A 17774-nucleotide genomic window follows, 5' to 3' on the forward strand; every position below is an offset into this window, starting at 1 on the left:
TTGAATTTATTCTCCCAGTAGATATTCGCTGTAGAGACCCTGTGTTTCAAACACTGTGGTAGGTGCTGGGGATAAAGAGAGAAAACAGAGCCCCTGTTTTCGAGGGACTGACAGTGTGGCCAGTAACTGCCACGGCAGTCAGAACAAGGTGTTATGGGGACACCCAGAATGGACACTTAACCCAGTCCTGGGAGGGAAAGGGCCAATTGTTTCCTATCTATCCCTCAAAGATGAAGTGAATGCAGTGAATTCTTTCTTGAAGATAGATTCTAAGCGGAAACCACAAAAGTAAATGAGAAGAAGCATTCTCTGCAGAAGGCATATTTCTTTTCCACTTTCAAGACGAGAACAGCACACTCCACCAATAAAACCAGTTAATGGCTGATGAGTTTCTGAGTATTCACCATGGGCAAGGTATTATGGTTAGCACTGTACATGGAATATCTCATGCGTTTTTCACAGAAACCTATGAGGTAGGTTCTATTGCCTTTATACATGAAGAAACTGAGGCTTAGTTTTTATAACTTGCCCCACCAACACACAGCCAGAAATAATGAGGCTGGGAGTCCAACTCGCCTGTGCTCTGCTCCATTAAGCTGTTTCCAAATACCACTTCCAATTATCCATTTAGCCTGAGTAGGCTTTGTTTTTAGACACTCTATCCAAAGCTTTCACACGATTCCACCTTACTTTATTATTTTTTAAAAAATTTTGTCTGACCCAATTTTAAAAGAATGAGAGGCATCATTTTAAAAGGCAAGCTATATTATATATATAGTTTGACCCCAAATCAATAATTTTTCATTGTTACCAAAACCAGAGGAACAGCCATCTTGTCACAACCCAAAGGCAGAGGTAGAAAACCAGGCTTTCTGAGGACCGTGTTCAGGTTTCATTCCCTCCTGTCTCCTCCCCACACCCCACCACAGAAGAGGGAAGAGGATGGAGGAGTGATTTGGTGGAAGATCCCCATAGCCCACGTATGCGTTCACACAATCCTCTCTCTGCAGCCCTGGTTTTCATTATGTGATAAAAAGCACTATCTTTTATAGCAAATCTGGTATAACCAGCCTGACAGACAAGGTTCTGAGCTTTGGAGTGGGAGAAACAGGAGATTAAATCTTTGCCCTGTCCCCTACTCACTTTATGGCATGGTAATTTACAAAACCTCTCTGCCTCTTGTCTCTCTTGCCTGCAGAGGGAAACGGAAAAGGCTCACCCACAGGTTCCGAAGGATGTTAGGTGGGACATTTGTGTGATGTGCCAAGTACGGCCCTGGCGAGTACTGGGTAAGATAAGGAGCTGTTATAATTATTTTAAGTTTACAGCTCTAACCTTTGATGAAAAGTCACAATCAAGACACTTTTCAACTACCCCTTTCAAAAACTAATAGCTTTGTGCCCTCTCTGTAATATTCCTGTTTGTAGTATTTTCCAATGACAAATCGTGAAGGCCTTCTCTTAGCTTTATCCTTTGAATTGCATCAACTTCCGTGTGTTGTTCACAAAGGGCTCGCGATTAACTGGTGATGTTAATATCAGAATCGAGACTTGGGCTCAGAGAAAGTAAAGCCAACATGAGTTAAGGGCCCAGAAAAGCTCCAACATGGTTCGTGTAATGGAGGAAGAGCTACTCCTCCTCATTCGCCTCATTCAGGGGATGAATTGCTCCTTCTCTTCCTCTTTATCCCCCACATCCTAAACAGATTTCCTGAAAGACCTTCTGGTTAAGTTCTCATCCCCTTGGCAAGACAACTTGTCTGCTGAGCCAGTCAGCTGTCTCATTGAGATTCACTGCCAGGTGGACAGCTTTGATGGCAAGGAGGTGGCGTTCCGCCCAGTTAAGCAGCTTTCAAGCCTCAAGCCATAAAGATGAGCTCCTGGCCCTCCTTCCGCCAGGAGGATACTGCAGACATATTGCCTGCCCTTGCAAGTACGGCTTTCCTGCGGTGCAAATTATTGAGCTGTGCAGAGCACCTTACTTACTGCTCTCTCCTTGGAGCACTTGAGATACAGACTCTGTCCAGTTTCTGTGTCAGCTTTTCTTTGTGAAAGGTGCTGTTCGAGTAATTAACTGGAGTTTGAAGCAAGCAGTTAGTAAGTTAGGGGGAATATGTGGTTTTCCCAGTCCACGCTGATCTTTCTGCTCACGGCGGGGGGGAGGGGAGAATCAATCCTGTGCTGTAGGAAATATGGAAAATAACAGGCCCTGTGTTTCTGAATGAAACTTCCTCTGTTCAGGAGGCCTTCTGTAACTTTCAAGCTAAACAAGCTAATAGTGATTATACCTTGAGCCACAATGCGATGTTTTCTAGCCCATTTTCTAGGTGTGAACACAGGGAAAAAAAAATTATATATATATATATATATAAATACATGGTCAAAGACTCAAAGAACAGGACATTTTAAAACTGAAACAGAATCTTATAAGTATGTTTTCTTCCCATTTATGTAGTGTGTGTCCATTATGACAAAAGAGACAAGAAGCAACACCCACTAGGCCGTCAATCAGGGAGAACCACAAAGGAGGAAACCTGTTTATGTGACTTACCACAAAGAACGCGCAGTTAGAGATTCTCAAAGGGGACTCATTTGCAGTGGGCTATGTGGCTGTTCTCACCGACTCCCTGTTCTTCACAAAGGGAGGTGGAGGGCCTCTCACCATTTGTCAGCAAGGAAGGTTTTCAAGGAAACTTCAGGCCTTGCTGTGTTTATGCTGGAGTTTGGTGAGTGAAGTGTACCAAAGTCTGACACCCACCTGGAAAATCTAAAAGGCAGAGTTGAGTCATCCAGCTGCTCAGCTAGCCAAGCAAAAAGAATTGTTGCCACACTGGGGTCAGCTGCACGCCCAGAGCGTGTCAAGCTGAAATGTACATGAATATTTTCCGTGGGACACGTCGGGCGATTCAGCTAAACTGGAAACATTTTAAATCCTGCCCAAGAGGACAACCTAGAAAAGGCATAGGACCCCGATAGAGACCATGTATGTGGAGGACCAGGGGCAAAGCCAGGGGCGTGGAAGCTGGAGGAAAAGAGGCTGGCTGTATTGTGGAATTACAGTCCCGCCTGGGCTCTGGAAAGAAACAAGATACACGAGTGCCCAACAATCAGTGAGTCTGCCCCTCCCGGAGATGGCGAGGCCATCTTATAAAAGCACCAAATAAGAATGTTTCTGTGCTTCTCTTCCATGCTCCCTGAGCTCTGTACCCTTTTGCAAATGTCCTCAGGGTTAACGAGGTAAGGAAGAAAAGGTGGAAGTCAAAAGTGAGGAAAGAAGAGTATTGATTGTAGGCAGCTTGTCGGCAGCTTGACTACAGTGGTTCCTAGCTGAGTGAGGAGATAGAAGGCTTATGCTTAAGACTCAAGACTTAAAGTACCGCCATGGGATCTTGACCTCTGAGTAAACACTGTCTTACAATCTAAAGTCACTGTAAGATTTTGTCCTAATAGCGACCAAAAATATTGTGACACTCCACGGGCAAGGAAAGAACTTGAATAAATATTAAAAGGACAGTAAGAGACATAAAAAAACAGTCATAGTATCTCTGTCACAACTGCTGAACTCTACTGCTTTGGCTCAAAAAGCAACCATCGATGAAACATTAATGAACGGACCTGGCTGTGTTCCCATCAAGCTTTATTTACAAATATAGGCAGTAGGTTAATTTGGCCCATAGACTGTAGTTTGCCAACCCTTGTTCTGCATCATCATTTTTAATGGCTACATAGAGTTCTATTCTGCAATTCTAACCAAATCTTGCTTAAGCGTTCAACTATTGTTGGACATTTAGGTTGTTTCTCAATCCTGCTATTAAACATGATGCTTGGATACACATCTTTGTACATAAAACTTTATGCCCATCTTAATTACTTATATGGTCTGCTCCTAAAGTACAATGCTAGGGTCAGATTTCATGTGAAAGGATTTTGATTAATACTGCCAAATTGACCTCAAGAAAAGTGGTACCAGTTTCCACACTTACCAGTGGGTGTGAGAGTGCCCATTTCCCTACAACAGAGATGGCAAATGTGGACCCCTTTGTGTCCACACCCCACAAATTTAAAAATAAGAAAATGAAAGTGGGGGAGATTACACACTTGGAGTGGTTTATGAGTGGCTGCCTTTGGCCCACCTCTCTCTCTTACGTGACATTACTGTTCTGTGTGTGTGTTTACTATTTTATTTATTTATTTGAGAGCGAGAAAGTGAGAGAGAGAGAGAGCACACACAAGCAGGGGGGAGGGGCAGAGGGAGAGGGAGAAGCAGGCTCCCCACTGACCAGGGAGCCCAACGCGGGGCTCGATCCCAGGACCCTGGGATCATGATCTGAGCTGAAGGCAGACGTTTAACCAACTGAGCCACCCAGGTGCCCTTGTGGTTGTTTTTTTAAAACATGATGCTACTTCTAAGACACACACCAAGAAGGGATTATTAGTGAATTCTCTGGCTACTGTTTGGCATCGTATTTTCTGGATTTTATTTCCACAGGCCGCCATCATGACAAGCAGAGTGAACCAGTGAACCAAACCGAGAATGGGCACACATGGTCAATGCTACCCCTACTCGACTCTCGCTGCACAGTGTGACCTCACACAGCAGCTTGTGATAGCTTCTCTGCAGAATAAGGTGACAGTGTCCTCCAGGAAAGAAGCCTACACTAAATGATTTCACTCCTCCCTACAAATATCGCCTGCTAGCAAACAGAGTTTTCTGATCCCATGGCAGGGAAAAGTGGGCACCAACCCTTCCTCTAGAGATCACTGGCTACCGATTAATTTGAAAGAATTAATACAATGGAATCTATATCATGCAAAGAGTCAACACAGTTGCTCCATCTGGCCATGAACTAAGCAAACCTCCCCATATCTTGCCAGCCAATCCCTATCATGGTCCCATCATTCTTTCCCCTTTTGGGCCCCAGGAGATCACACATTGGGAGTACACAAAAGACCTACCACAGGCATCTCCCTTCATTTTGTTTGCTACTTCTTGCCCTCCCCTTGCTCTCTGATAGCTCCTTGGCTTCTTGCCTGGCTTCTCAAGGGCCCCTCTGGCTCCTCTTGTTCTAATATTTCCATACAGCTTTATGGCTTGACACCCTTTTCCTAATTTTGATAGTCTCACTTGGGTCCCACCCACCGAACCTCCCAAGGGCACTGGGGTGAGGTCACCTCCCTTGCTCCACCTCTCCACTGAGATGCCAGCCTTGGCTGTGTGCATCCACCTCCACAGCTCAGGGCTATCCCCTTTAAAAGCTTTCTTAAAGGAAATTTTTATAATGTTTGGCAAAAACCCAGGCAGGTTGACTACAAAGTAGCTTAACCACTAATCTACAGCCACCCGATGTGATTATTTCTCTATTTCCTTGAGAAGTCTTCAGGGCCACATCTCTAGTTCACAGCCTAGTTCTGTCCTAACCCGAATTCTGGAAGACCATAAGCATGTACTATTTCAATAACCTCTTACCTGAAATGGTAAGTTTTGTCCAACTTCACCATGTCCCCATCCTATCTATATCTACATGTATACACATTGATATCATCATATATATGATATATTAAATTTATCTTTCTAAAGCACGTACTATGATCTCATTCCTTTCTGTAAGACCCTCAGCGGCGCCCATCACTTACTCTTACAAGGCAAATTCCATCCCCCGGGCATAATGTACAAAACACCCCACACGTACAGCACCCCAAATCTGATCCCAACACTCACACACAAAAAATTCACAACCAGCTAACAAACACATGAAACCTTGTTCAGCATCTTTAGCCGTCGGGATATGCAAATGAAAATCACGGTGAGATACAACTATGCAAGCAATAGAATGGCTACAATGAAAAAGGCCAAAAGCAATGTGACCACAGGCTGCCTTTCTCTGTCATCTAATAATTCTTTTCATAAATTCTCAGCTCCAAACTGGACCACTCACACTGCTCTGAGGAGTCCTCACCGTCCTACTTCTCTACATTGCCCATGTCCCCCTGAATGCCCTGGTAGGAGGCAAACCAGTCTGCCTGTCACCTCGTGTCCTCCACATCCTAACATTCTGAAACTGTGTGTTACTTTATATGACAAAGGGGAATGAAGGGGGGCCTTAAAAAAGGGAGATTATGCCAGACTATCCTGATGGGCCTTTAAATGTGGAAGAGAGAAGCAGCAGAGGAGGTCAGAGTGCTGTGATAGGAACTCCATCCACTATTGTTGCTTTGAAGATGGAAGAAGAGGTCAACAAGTCGAGAAAATGGGCAGCCTCGAGAAGTTGGAGAGCACAGGGAAACCCACGTTCTCCTAGAGAATCCAGAAAGGAACTGCTGTCCTGCTCACACCTTGACTGTAGCCTGTGAGCCTCTGGAGGGGCTTCCGACACTCAGAACTGCTAGAAAACAAATTTCTGTTGTTTTAAGCTGCAAAGTTTGTGGTGATTCATTACAGCAGTAACAGAACACTCTTGCAGCCCTCCTCGTAAGTTGCTGCTCATTGAAACACTTTTAAGGAAGGTCAATCCAAACACATTTGACCCCTCTGCTCTCTGAACCTCCATGGTGATTATTTATCTCTCTCTCATGGCACATAACATATTTTGCTTTGCAGTCCTTTTCCCTCCCATTTAATCAATCACTTTATACTGTCCATTTTTACTAGACATATTTATGGTACCTGCCCTGCAGTAGTCCTTCTGTCATAGTACCATGCTCTGCACCATCTGACTACCTCCCTTCCCCCAATCAGCTAGAGGCGACGTCTCACGGGGAGAGCCAAACCAGAGGCTGGCTGGGACTGGCCTCGTGTGAAAGGATGAAGCAAACTCATCAGTCAGCTCTCCTTGGGAAATGTGAGGGTCAGCATCTATTGGAGAGGCTCATCTGGTCTTACGGAATTAGGGTTAGGACAGCCATTCTGTATAATGAGGGAAGTGGCCAGATAGGAGAGGAGACTGAGGTAGAAATGAAGGGAGGTAGGAACTCCATGGGAAGAAGGGGGCAGGGGGGGCGGGTAACGAGCAAGGGAATTTTCAGTTTTCCAGTTGTGTGAGGAATAAAGTATTCTCTCTCTTCTCTTCCTCTCTCCTCTCTTCATGCCAGCAAGCATGTCAAATAGCACCCACCCCATGGTTCTCTCTTGCTGGAGAGATTGCCAGTCTCTCATATGGGCCAAACATGGCCCCTCCGGCTCCAGCTTTTTACCCTAATCATCTCTTGCCTGAGCTTTTTTAATAATCTCATTTTTATGTTCTTGCCTTCTTCCAATTTATAGACACTTCCACCAGCCTGTTTTTCTAAAGCATGAATCAGAATATCTCCCTTTCCTGCCTAAAACCTTCCAATGGCTGCCTACGGTCTTCAGGGATAAGTCCAACCTCCTTGGCAGGGCCTAATGGGGCACGTTGCTATTTGACCTTGATCTCACCTGTCTCCTCGCTCATCTTGCTCCTCCTCTTTCTTCCATTCTCTGCACCCCAAGCCCCACAGCTCCCAAGAATGTTGAATGTTTTAGCCAAGAATGTTGAATCCTCACAGTGTATCAAAGCCACCTGTGGAATGTTTTAAAAATGTGTCATGTTCAGGGGGAAGAGAGTGTATGGAAACTCTCTGTACTACCTGCTCAATTTTACTGTAAACCTAAAACTGCTCAGAAAAATAAAGTGTATGAAATGTAGCCAGGTGCCACCATGGATATTTGAGGTGGGACGGCTGGTGAATCTGTTGCACGTTCAGAGGTAAGACCACTGTTTGGTCCATGTTGACCATTCACCATTCCCTCTGACACAGTTTCCACATTGTTATTTCTGGACTGTTATTTCTGGAGAGCCATTATTCAGCCCTCAAGGTCTAGTTCATATGTCATTCCACTGTAAAACTCTCCCCAACTCTCCAGATGGAACAAATCATTTTTTCCACACTGGTCCCATATTTCTTTGGGCATACCTCTACAACGGCATTTATCACAGAGTAAAAGAGCTTTTCCCTATGCATCTGTCTCTTCTGCTAGAATATATACCCTGTGCTTTCCACATATTTGCATCCTCCACTGGGCAAGGTAAATGCCAGACACATTGTGGACCTTGTAATGTTCAGTAGAGGAATATACATGATTTATTTTATGAATAAATAAGCGGTTGAATGGCTTATAGCTAATATTTATTGAGCATTTACTATGTGTTGACCCTGTTCCTAGAGTTCTAAAGGTACTCCCTAGGTCAACACGTACACCTTGAAATAGGCACTTTTATTTATTTGTCGTTTTGCACAAGAGTTAAGTAACCTGTGTGTCACATGATGGTTTTGAACCAGGGTAGCCCTGGTTCCAGGGACCACTGTTTTTTTGCTGCTTCCCATATAATAAAGGAATGCCAAAGCTTCAGACTCTCTGGTGTGAGTTTGCCTTTATTCACTAAGTACTTTTTCTATTTTAAACTTATAGGATTCAAAACTGTCACCCATTGTCATGTCCGTATGAGAGTTTGGTTTTATCAAGGAATATAATAAATAACATGCTAAAATTCACCCATAAGCGCGAGATGGCTGTGGAAACCAGATGACGTATGCTCAAGTCCTAGTTCTATGATTTACTAACTATGCAACCCTGAACAAGTCATTTAACTTCTCTTTTCTCAGGTCTTCTCCTTAAAGCAAGAACATTAATAGTAGCTACCTGTTACTATATGAATGTCTGACTCTCCCCAAAATTCATGGATTGGAATCCTAACACCCAACGTGACGGTATTTGGAGGCAGAGCCTTGGGGGGGTGGTGTGATTCGGTCATGCGTGTGGAGCCCTCATATATGAGATCCGTGCTCTCATACAAGAGATTGCACAGAGCTCCCTAGCCCCTTCCATGGAAGACACAGCAAGAAGGGGCTGACTATGAACCAGGAAGAGGGCCTTCACCTGAACCTGACCATGTTGGCACTTTGATCTTGAACTTCCCAGTCTCCACAACTGTGAGAAATAAATTTTTATTGTCTACATGCTACTTGATCTGCGGTATTTTGTTATTAGCAACCTGAGCAGACTATGACACTATTTCATTATTATAAAGATTAAATATGTAAAGCAGTCTCTGTGCTGGGAGTACTGAGAGTGCTAGGTAAGAGCTGTGTGTTTATGTACTTTATATAACCAAATCTAATTGCAGCTGGTTTCAGCCACAGCAAGGAAAGCCTAAATCACTCAGAGAGATGCTTTGGAAACTTGACCCTCTCAAAGTCTTTAGGTTATAAAACTTGCATGAACAGCAAACTACATGTATCCTATAATTTCTGATGATTCTTGGCCATTTTCTTTTGTTTAATTGAAAATTCACAGCACAAACAATGTAACTTGCTGGTCTGTCTCCTGGGAGTCAACTCTGTGGGTATAGGTCACAAACTTAAGATTTATGGCATGTTTATATAATTGCTATAATTTATAGTTCTTTTGAAGTTAGCGTTGGAGCCAGCAGGAGACAGACCCTATTCAAGGGCAGTTGCAACCAAATCCTCTCCAGGAGACAGGCCAGGTTGCTGCTATACCCACTCCAGAGTGGCTTCCATGCTTTTGGCATTTGGCAAGGATCACAGCAGAACTTATCCAGAAAACTCTGATTTGTCACCTGAGTTCACGTCAAATTGCAGGACTTGAGCATCCGCCGCAAAGCCTGGGAGACAAAAGGGGCCCAAGAGACCAGTCAGGAAGCACAGGACCAACCCTCTTTTAAGTACCAAGATAGATGACTTAATTCAACATAAAACAAGAGGAGCAGAAAATTGCCGGACATCTTGGAAGGAACATAAAATACTAGTCAACAAATATTTATTGAACACCTACCCTGAATCTGAAGCTCACTCCAAGCCTGCCTCTTCATCCTACACACCACTACCTGCTAACATAATTTAAATAGCTGGGCATTCTCAACAGGTGGCCCATAGTCACATCTCCCAGAAATGTTTGGTTTGGTTTCTAGAGTGTTTCTTAAAAAAAAAAAAAAGAATTAGTTTCCAAAATTTTAAAAGGGGGAGATGTCAAATAAAATTTATATATATCTGGTTCTTAAAAAATCAGGGGATCTGGTGACCCTAGGCCTACCATTCTTCATGACAACAATTGGCATCTGCTGAGTACAGCTGCCCCTTCACACGGGACAGAAAGAAGCACATTCACTCTGGGGCCACCCCACCCCATCTTCTACTCTGTAGGCATTTGAGATTGCAACCTCAATTTGTATCTGAAGCTTTAAGGACGGACGTTTACTATCACGTCAGACGAAGTGATGAATCAGTACCTGATAAAAGGGGTTCAGATTTTGAACAGCACAATCATAGTTTTATACACCTATAATATATATATGGGTTTACCTTTGTCCTCATTCCACGAACAGGGACCCAGATTAATATGGTGGGGAAAGAATGTGCTTTGGGTCAGCCAAAGTGGATTAAAATGCTGGCCCTCCCTCTCTTAGCAGTATAACTGGAGAACTCTCTCTGAGTCTCTGTTTTCTCTTTTATACAATGGAGATCATTAAATCGGCCTCACAGGGACGTTGCGAGGTTTAAATTAATACTTTTGTGCTTTGCTCATACTGCTGCTTCGGCCTGGAAATTTCTCAGCAGTCCACCCTTTGTCAAGCTGACAAACATCTCTTATGGATCAAGACCCAGAGAAAGGCACCGTTTATTCTCCAAAGTTTTCCAACCCGCACTGCCCCCCAGGTCCTCCATGGCACTGCTCTGGGGGAAAAAGGAACACTCACGCTTCTGGGTTCCTATATTTCTCTCCGTAACAACATGTTGCAGTGTACGTATTTCTTGCTCATATATCTTTTCCACCAAACAGGAAGCATTCTTGGTACAGCACCGATTCGATATGTGTTTAGATAATAGTGGCCCACTATTAAATGATAAATGCATAATAAAACTGCCTTTTTTTGTCTTACTATTTGGTTCACACTCAATAATAATAATAAATTTTATTAGCTCAGCTACCTTGAACAGAGGCACACACAATTGTACTTATCCCAACTATATATTAAAAATATCCCAAATGAGCTTATATAGAAGGAATTTTCTACCAAAGCAGTTTTATTAAGATAGAAAAACAGTCCCAGGAACAAAGAAAGGCATGTGTTTAACTTCCAGGCTCCCCAAAGTAGCTGATCTGGACAGTTAAAGGGAAACATGATAGACTCTCTTTCTCTCGAGATCCGTATATAATTTAGACCCAAATTATTTTCAGATTTTAGATTTTCATCAAAATCTGGATTGTAGGCTCCTTGAGGGCAAGGCTGTTTACCTATTTATTATTAGGCTTATTAATGTATATCAATCCTTGGACCAAAGACTGGCACATTAGAGCTATTCAATAAATATTTACTGAATACACATATGAATACGTTTGGGATGTGCTGGAATATTAAGCACTTGGGAGGAGGTAACAACATTCTGCATGCCAATGTGAGAGTCTCTTGTTGTCCATTGACCTCCTTTATTTTCCAAACACCCCTGTGAAGTTGGTATCATCATCATCATCACCATCGTTTGACTCCAAAGTCTTTCCTCTCTCCACTCCATCACCCATGCCTATTCTTGTATCTAATAAAAAAGGACAAGCATGCATAAATAGGCTCTTCTGGTACTGAAGGCAAAGGGGGGTCATGGGTACTCTTCCTCTCGCGTGGATCTCCCCTCCCACTGTAGAGTTGTCAGTGGCCACAGGCTACTTGCACAAATGGAGGGGCTGTTGTGAGCTTCCCAACTAATAGGACCGGCCCTTTTCTTCTGGTTCTAACCTGGCTCTTTGACAAGGTGAATATAATTATGTCTTAACACTTACAGATTTTAAGTTATTTCTTAACTTACAAACTTAATTTTCATTGATTCTAAATGTATGTCACTGGAATCAGTCATTTTGGAAAGGGAGTGTCCTGGTTTGCCTACAAAAGTCCTGGTTTCCATTTCTCGTCCTGTTGATACTGTTATTACAGCTTCCTTCCACTCAAAATCTGCAGGGATCTCAGTAAGAGGATTGGAGACCAATCTGATGGATGGGACAGCACTTAGACCCCTGAACTGTGGGCCAATTTCTTCCTCGTAGATTATTATTTGCACCTGCTGTAGTAACAAAAACAAAAACAAAAACTGTCTCAACGATTTTATATATAAATAGAATCTGCTGGTGCAGAAAATAGTGTGTGTAAGTCCAGGAAAAATAGATCCTTGGGGCATGCAACAGAATTCTGTCTTGGTATCGCCCTCCTCCAATCCCCTTTGCATTACCATCTTTGAACTGGGTAATTTGAACCAGGTAGAGGGTGATCATTTCACTGTCTTTGCTGAACTCAGGCCCTGGCCTTAGCTAGTTTGGAGCAATATTTTATCTGCCCAAATCATAGATGAATTAGATCTAAAACATTTGGATGCTTTCCTGTATTATAGTTGCAAGGTGATAGTCTACACAAGGACCATGTAACCAGGAAACAATTTTACTCATGATGACCATTGTGCTTTTTGTGTTCTTCTGGTTCACTTATTAGCAATAATGAAGATTCTTTGCAGGTTTTATTGACCTTTTCCTGCCCTGTGAATCCACAAACAGGAATCAATTTGAACTAGATTGCTGAGACGTGGATTACATTCTTGGCTATGTGTCCTGTTCCTTTGCACAGCATCTATTATAACACTGGCATGAAAATATGACTTCATGCTCACTGTCTCTCACTGGAGCAGATTATTTCTGCTGGGATAAACATGGGTATACTCTGCCGTCGTACCTTTTCAAGTTGTACCTAAACTATCTGAAGTCATTTTGAATGAGTTGAATGCATAATCTATGTAAAGAATGCCAAAAAAAAAAAAATCCCGTGTTGCTCTCATCTAAGTCTGCATAAAAAAATCTCCTCCAAATCTTAGTGGCATAAAAACCAATCATCTCAATAATCAGTTCCGCATATCAGGAATGCAGGGCACTGCAGGGATGGTTTGTCTCTGATCCACATCTCAGGCCTCAACTGGGGGCAATCTAAACAGCTAGAGACTGTTACAAGCGGGGCTAGAGGACTCACTTCCAAGATGGCTCCTTCACCCTCCTGTCCGGCATGCCAGTGAGTGTGGCTACATGGCAGAGCTCAGCCAGGACTGTAGGTTCCAGGGCCTACGGGTACCTTCTCCAGCACGGTGGCTCAGGGAACACTTCCTCCATGGCATCCCAGTGTCCCAGCAAAGAAAAGAGAAGATACAATCTGGGTGGTGTTTCTTTAGTTTTCCCTTTGAGGTTGTCTAGTGTCCCTTTGGCCATATTCTATTGGTGCAAGCAGTCACATGTCTACCAGGGAGAAGGGTAGAAAAGATAGACTGCTCTTGTCAATAGAAGGAAAATTAAAGAGTTGGCAGCCATGTTTTAAAACCACCACATTCGTGTATATTGTGGTATTTTTTTAACTTTTTAGTTTTATGAACTAGGCTACTATGAGAAAGAAAATTCCATATCAACTTTCCTAAAATACAACAAGCGTTTTGGTAGAAATTCTTACACTTAACTATTCTGTAGCTAATATTCTTATGCAGCATATTACCACATCCAGATGTATAGGAGTGATTTTAAATTAGGTTCTTGAGATGGCACACTAGAAAATTCACATGAACTGAAGCTAGACATTCTTTAGGTGGCTTACTGAGAGTTTTTTAATGGCCAAGGTGGACATTTAATTATAACTGATTAGATGTTTTTCCAGATTAGTGTAATATATTTACACTATAACACATCAGCTTCACTTCTAGGTAATAAAAGGGGGGAGATCAAGGACATAAAGGTTTAGCTATAAATATTTTCATTATAGAATTATTTGTATAATATTTAAAAATTAGAAAAAAATCTAAAGGTACCACAAAAGACTTTAAAATTTTTACAGTATATCTGTATCATAGAATACTACAAAAACTCATGTTGTAAAGAGTATTTAGTAACATGAGAAAATATTCATAATATGCTTGTTAGTACTGAAAAGATTATAAAAGGATGGGATACAAAATAATCCTAATTGTATAAAACATATGTTTTTTGTTTTTTGTTTAAGATTTTACTTATTTATTTGAGAGAGAGAAAGAGAGCAAAAGCAGGGGGAGCAACACAGGGAGAGGGAGAAGCAGCCTCCCTTCTGAGCAGGGAGCCCAACCCGGGGCTCCAACCCAGGACCCTGGGATCATGACCCAAGCCGAAGGCAGACACCCAACCGACTGAGCCACCCAGGCACCACAAAATATATGTTGATCTATATAAAAATAAAAACTTACACCAAAACATTGACAGAGATGATACCTCATATCTGGAGTTTTGCATAATCTCATTTACTGTGTTGTGCTTTTGTGTATTTTCAAAAAATTTTAAAATGATTATGTATTGATATATCACTTTTCCATTTTATAAAATGCATAAAAATGTAGTACTTTATAAAATACATAAATTAAATAAATAAATCAAATTCATCTATAAGCTTTTCACCCTGAATAATCACATTATTTGTAAAATTTTGTTGTTTTATATTTTGGATTATCCATTTTTTTATAAAAATGATATCTAGTGTATAAAACGGTTTGTTCCTTGACTTTTTATGGTTATAACTGGGAGATGTTAACCAAATTCCTTTTTGCCGTCCATGCTTCACTCAATTTCTTTAGATAACCAGTAATCCTTCCCCTAAACCTAGACAGATAAACACATGGTCCCTATAGCTTCAAAAGTAATTTATAACAATGAGACCCCAGAAACAAAACATCAATTTTTTAAAAAAATTTAGTTATGTTAATCACCATACATTACATCATTAGTTTTTGATGTAGTGTTCCATGATTCATTGTTTGTGTATAACACAAACAATGTGCTCCATGCAGTATGTGCCCTCTTTAATATCCATCACCAGGCTAACCCATCCTCCCACCCCCCTCCCCTCTAGAACCCTCAGTTTGTTTTTCAGAGTCCATCGTCTCTCATGGTTCGTCTCCCCCTCTGATTCCCCCGCCTTAATTCTTCCCCTCCTGCTATCTTCTTCTTTTTTTTTTTTTTAACATATATTGTATTATTTGTTTCAGAGGTACAGATCTGCGATTCAACAGTCTTGCACACCTCACAGCGCTCACCATAGCACATACCCTCCCCAATGTCTATCACCCAGCCACCCCATCCCTCCCACCCCCCACCACTCCAGCAACCCTCAGTTTGTTTCCCGAGATTAAGAATTCCTCATTTCAGTGAGGTCATATGATACATGTCTTTCTCTGTTTGACTTATTTTGCCCAGCATAATACCCTCCAGTTCCATCCACGTCGTTGCAAATGGCAAGATCTCATTCCTTTTGATGGCTGCATAATATTCCATTGTATATCTATAACACATCTTCTTTATCCATTCATCTGTCAGTGGACATCTTGGTTGTTTCCACAGTTTGGCTATTGTGGACATTGCTGCTATAAACATCAGGGTGTACATACCCCTTCGGATCCCTACATTTGTATCTTTGGGGTAAATACCCAGTAGTTCAATTGCTGGATTGTGTGGTAGTTCTATTTTCAACTTTTTGAGGAACCTCCATACTGTTTTCCAGAGTGCTTGCACCAGCTTGCGTTCCCACCAACAGTGTAGGGGGGTTCCCCTTTCTCCACATCCCCGCCAACATCTGTCATTTCCTGACTTGTTAATTTTAGCCATTCTGACTGGTGTGAGGTGATATCTCATTGAAGTTTTGATTTGGATTTCCCTGATGCCAAGTGATGTTGAGCACTTTTTCATGGAGACATCGAATTTTTGACTTTCAAGTCTCAACAAGCTGTCCTCTAGGCTTAACACTGAAAATTTCAAGAAAATGCTTACTAAGCTAGTTATCCTTACGTTTTCACCCCATCCACCTTTGTAGATAAAAAATTATTGAGTTAGGGTGCCTGGGTGGCTCAGTTGGTTAAGCGACTGCCTTCGGCTCAGGTCATGATCCTGGAGTCCCTGGATCGAGTCCCGCATCAGGCTCCCTGCTCGGCAGGGAATCTGCTTCTCCCTCTGACCCTCCCCCCTCTCATGTGCTCTCTTTCATTCTCTCTCTCTCTCAAATAAATAAATAAAATCTTTAAAAAAAAAATATTGAGTTAGTAGACCAAGAAGTGTTATAAAGGAGAAAAATGAAAAGAAAAGCCCACTCCTCCTCATCACCCACAGAATTAGTTCCAAGGGAAGAGTGATGCAAACCCCAAGTAGTTGGTCGATCTGAGAATAGAGTCCTTATGACTGCTCTAGAAGATGACAAGCAGTAAAGCTAAGTCCCCAAGCTACTGTGGGACAAGAGTCATGCTGAAATGACTGAAAGGTGCACCTAGTTCTAAAGCTGTCTTAGTGAGTGTGGGGGCCTTGCCATCAAATAGGAAAGAGACGAATGTTTTTGTAGGTGTCTGGTACTGGGTGGATGTGACACCAGGAGTCACAGACCTGGAAGGGAATTACAGCTGTAATGAGGAGACATCATGGTAAAGAGTTGTTTGACTCTTGCAGCCCTGTGACCAGAGGGGAACAGAGTAGTCCTAGAAGATGCCATCCCATTGGCCACACCATGCTCCAGGACCATCTAGAACTGTGCCCCACCTCATGGAATGAGGAGGACCATGGATAGGGAGCAAGCCTAACCTCACCGTACGGCTACCAAGACGTGTCATGAAGACAGATGGAACCTGAGCAGCCTAAATTGAATAGAGGGAAAGAAGCAGAAAAAGAAGGTTCTGAATTGACTGTATTTACCCCAAATGACCAACTTTACCCAAGTTGGGCTGTGGCATCAGGCTCACAATGGGAATGAGTTTATAAAAAAAATAAAATTATATATGTTACATGCCTCAATACATAGAGTGACATATTCATATCTGCTACCCATCTCGTTTTGAGCATATTTCCATATGGAAAAATATACATGTAAGCAGCATGGCCTCAGTCAGTCCTAGTGTGGGAACATGTCCAGCCCAATATGTTTTTGAAAGCATTAACGAGCAACTTAACTTTACACCCAAAATATCCATGCATATTATAATACTATCTGTGATCATGAAAACACAAAATACCTGAAGAAATGTTAAATATACATAATTGCAAATTTCAGAATAGGGAAGTTCTTTAGAAATACACCTTCCATTAAGTCATGAAAGAATGATATCTGACTACATGGAATTAAAACATTTCCCTATGGAAAAATTACACCACAAAAAAAGAGAGATAAAAATCAAATATTTTTGAATATTTTTTGAATCCTATCACAGTAAAGGCTAATTTTCTTAAAGTATAAAAACTACTGCAAATAAATAAAAAAAAAGACCAATGATCCAATAGAAAAACAAAGGACATAGACACAGAAAAGAATATACAAATAGTTCTTAAACAGGAAAAATACACAAGCTTATTCATATTTTAAATGCAAGTTAAATCTATAATAAAATAATTTTCATCTTTCAGATTGGTGAAAATTAAAATGTTTCATAACATACTGTGTTGAAGGAGGTATGAGGAATCAAGCACTACGATATGTTGCAATGCAACTTAGTGCAAAGTTGATGGAGGACATTCAGCAATACTTATGAAAATTTAAAATCCATATGTTTTCTGATACAGGAGTTATACAGTACAGATATAGAATCTTGTGAGTAATTAATTATATATACAGAAAATAGCCACTGAGGCATCATGATAGAAAAAGAATGGAAATAGCCGATATGTTAATCAATAAAGAACTGGCAAAATGCATTCATGCATACAATGCAATTATTTAAATG

The 17774-nt window shown here is 41.7% G+C and overlaps 3 long non-coding RNA genes across 5 annotated transcripts in view; 1 reads left to right on the forward strand and 2 right to left on the reverse strand.

The window, feature by feature from the left end:
* The window catches only part of LOC123849648 (uncharacterized), a 59543-nt gene extending 54954 nt beyond the window's left edge, over positions 1-4589 (forward strand). The window contains exons 4-5 of the long non-coding RNA XR_006792125.3: positions 1199-1289; positions 4489-4589. This is a non-coding gene — a long non-coding RNA (uncharacterized LOC123849648). The remainder of the gene's footprint in view (positions 1-1198; positions 1290-4488) is intronic.
* LOC123849646 (uncharacterized) overlaps positions 1-17774 on the reverse strand; it is a 318720-nt gene that overhangs the window by 184637 nt on the left and 116309 nt on the right. The window contains exon 3 of one of the 3 annotated variants that reach the window (XR_010407786.1): positions 2551-2766. The exons of the other annotated variants lie outside the window; for them this stretch is intronic. This is a non-coding gene — a long non-coding RNA (uncharacterized LOC123849646). The remainder of the gene's footprint in view (positions 1-2550; positions 2767-17774) is intronic. 3 annotated transcript variants of the gene reach the window in all.
* LOC123849649 (uncharacterized) lies at positions 3913-12250 on the reverse strand. The gene is made up of 3 exons (XR_006792126.3): positions 11841-12250; positions 9599-9643; positions 3913-7537 (listed from the first exon to the last, which is right to left on the reverse strand). It is a non-coding gene; the product is annotated as an uncharacterized LOC123849649 (long non-coding RNA).

The sequence above is a fragment of the Mirounga angustirostris genome, unplaced genomic scaffold, assembly GCF_029215605.1.
Source record: "Mirounga angustirostris isolate CCGP_5_RB_7025 unplaced genomic scaffold, mMirAng1.0.hap1 SCAF_15, whole genome shotgun sequence".
Classification (NCBI taxonomy): Eukaryota; Metazoa; Chordata; class Mammalia; order Carnivora; family Phocidae; genus Mirounga; species Mirounga angustirostris.